The sequence below is a fragment of the Parus major genome, chromosome 13 (assembly GCF_001522545.3).
Source record: "Parus major isolate Abel chromosome 13, Parus_major1.1, whole genome shotgun sequence".
NCBI classification, from domain to species: Eukaryota; Metazoa; Chordata; class Aves; order Passeriformes; family Paridae; genus Parus; species Parus major.
This window is the reverse complement of record NC_031782.1, coordinates 463,783-467,117: the sequence shown is the minus strand read 5'-3', so window position 1 is coordinate 467,117 and position 3,335 is coordinate 463,783.

The following is a 3,335-nucleotide window of genomic DNA, read 5'->3' as shown; positions in this document are numbered from 1 at the left end:
TGGAATTCTGGCTCCCTGGGATAAAAGGCCCTGGAATTCTGGCTCCCTCGGGATGCTGCACTGGAGAGCTCTTGTCCCTGCTCACAGCTCTCACCCAGACACAGCTGCTCAAGTGCCAGAACTGCTGCAGGGGAAGCAGTTAAAAACATCCAGCTGCAAATCCATCTAAGGGCTGGAGGAAGATGCAGGACACGACATCAGTTCCCAGTTACCTTTGGGTTTGGTAAAAGTTCCCTTTACTTTGGGCTGCTCCCCTGTAAAGCTGCTATAGAAGCACAAATTGTTATTGCAGTATCAGCTGGTACAACGAGGCATCAGGAAGAAGAACTGCCTGAATGCCTGGGGGAAATCAGGAATGAGAATGAATTACAGAAACTGATACAGTTATACATGCCCTGCTCTGAAATGTGTTTGAAACAAAACAATTACCATAACAAAAGTAAATCCATTTCTGTCCTGCTTATTCTCTGTAGACAAAAGAAAGGGTCAAACGTTTTCTTTTAATCAATTAAAAGATGTAAAGAATCAGAACTCAAAACATCGATTTAATTTTGAGCGCAGATAATCTGGTGATTTGAGAAAAATAGAATCTAATTCGGGGAAGACATTCAAGTAATAAATTACTTCCCTTCCTCACACCTTGTTTGCAAAACTGCCTGTGTGAGTTTCCAACACACAGCTGCCTGTCCTAAGAAAGAGGGACAGAGCAGAACACCCTTTCCTCTTTCTGTCTGCTCAGCAAATACTGAGTAAACTCAATATTTGAGTGTAATGATCAATAATCTGCATTAGAAGCTCGGTGCTCTGTCCCTCGGTCGGGGATTGCTCTCTGCACACGTTTTGCATGACAAACCCCAGAGGCAAGCACAGGAGGCAGAGGAGCCTCAGGGCCAGGGGGGGCTGCGATGTCCCCTCCCAGGGCCACCCCAGAGGGGACAGGGGAGCCAGGAGGGCCAGCAGCACCCAACAGCCACCTCTGCAGCCAGCAGCTCCTTCCTTTGATCCTTTATTATCTTTAATGCAGGGCCACCATGGCAGGGGGCAGAAAGGGGGGCTCGGGGAGGATATTGAGCCCAGATTGATCCCTGGGCAGGCAGCTGGCAGGGCTGCAGCAGCACAACACAGGCACAGGGAGAAGTCTATTAATGAGCTCCAACTACTAAATTATTGACTACTTAAGTACTGCAAATTTGGTCTAATTATTTTCATGATGGGAGTTTAATTAAAGTGTCTTTTGTATAAAAAGTCGAGCAATATCCTCGTTCAGATAGTGTCAGGGAGAGCTTCCAAAGCCTGCCTGGCTTTCAAAACCAAATTAAAAGTTATATCCAATGCAAAGCTCTTCAAAAGAGGGAGCTTTTGTGTGGGAGAGCACTTTAATTCTCAGCTCCAGCTGCCGAGTCCCGCTGCTGAAGCTCGTGCAGCTCTCCCCATCGGGGACACATCTCACCCTGCAGCCAGCACGGGCAACGAGGGAAGCTGATGGAAACCTGCAGTCACACAAAGTGAAAAGTGAACCAAGGCTCCCAGGGAGGAGGGGAAAGCAGTCAAACCAAAACACCGAGGGACAGCAAATGACACCACAAATTCAGGTTGCACACGACTGTCCACTGCAGAAGGACAAGCAGGGATTTGCCAGCTCACAACTTCAGCACAAATGCAGGCAGTGGCAGCAGCTTGGCCACTGGCTGTCCCTGCAGTGACAGGGAAGAGTCTCCAGCAGTGGTTTGGCACTGCCAGCTCCTCCCTGGCACTGCCCAGGTGAGCTCGTAGCTAACAGGGAGTGTTTAGGGCAAACACAGGTGCATTCCTCTCTAGGGCCACCATGCACCATCCTCCCACGAGCTGGGAAATCAGGACTGGGCTCTCCTCGCTGTTTCCTTCCTTTTCTCCAGTGCAGTTGCTGGTGCCACACCCTTTGCAGAGCTCCTTCAGCTGCTCACATGAACATCTCTGTGCACTGCTCCTTTAGTCCAGGCAGCCAGTGCCGCATCCAGGGGCTCCTGTGGAGGTGGCAGTGGTGTGCTGTGCACCCCTGGGCACCCCTGAGCATCCTGGGCAGGGCAGGTGAGCACCCCTGGCACCTCTGAGCACCCCTGGGCACCCCTGAGCATCCTGGGCAGGGCAGGTGAGCACCCCTGGCACCTCTGGGTCCCCTGGGCAGGGCAGGTGAGCACCCCTGAGCACCCCTGGCACCTCTGGAGGCAGCTGGGCCTGGCAGGGGTGGGAGCAGTGTGGGGAACCTGCCCTGCCACAGCCCCTGTCCCCTGTGCAGGTGACACCGAGCTGGACAGGGGACAGGGACCTTCCCAGACTGAAAGCCCTGGACAAGAGGCACGAGAGAGGGACCAGCTGCAGTGTCTGAAGTCTCTTCACCAGCAGCACCAACATTCACAGCTGCACTGCAGCTCTGGGAGCCCCAGAGAGGACAGAGGGTGAAACTTTTGAAAGAAAAGAGTTAAAAAAGCCAGAGGAATGTGCTCAGCATCCCAGTGCGGGCTTTCAAAAAATGCCTGAGCCACAAGGGATTTAATTTTTTCTGAAGTTACTGGGTTTTCTCTCAAACACCCCCAGAGCTTTCTGGAGTCACGTGGACCTTGCTGGACAACCCTGCCACGCTTCCCAGGGAACAGCACCAGGGAAAAGCAACGATGAATTACAAGAGACACCAGAACGAAGCAGGAATTAATGGGGTTGACATCAGCTGGAAATAAATCTTTTTTTTTTTAAAGACAGTCACATGTATCACATACCTGCTCATTTCAAAGCTACAGGAATTAGAAATTCCACTCTGACCCCACTGTAGATGTGCATGCAGACATTTCTGGGTTCCCCCCTGCACAGGACACGATCTCCAGGCAAAGCCCTGTGGCAGCTCACGCCTCTGGGGCACAGCAGACACCAGAGGAAAGGAAAGGAAATGCTTTGGGAAGGAGCACGCTCCATGCCAGGGGCTGGCACGCAGGAGGGAGCTGACAGCTTCTGAACTCCTGCCCAAGCACCTGGTGGCAGCCACGAGAGCACGGCGCAGGCTCTGCCTCACCTGCTGTGCAGAGCACTGGGCAGCCTGCTCTGCCTGCAGAGCAGCACAGAAAATTCATTTCCAGCAATTACCTGTGCTCTGGCCAAAGAACCCGACCTCGTGTGTGAGCAGGCCAGAGGAGAGCTACAGGACACCTACAGCTGCTGCTCCAAATGCATTCAAGGGCCTCTCGCTCCAAGCATTCAAAAGGCAGCAAAAACCCATTTCTGAGGGTCTGGGCCTGCAGCAGCAGCAGCCCTGAGCAGGCACAGGGGCTCTGCTCCCTCCCAGCCCTCTCCCAGCCCTCCCAGCC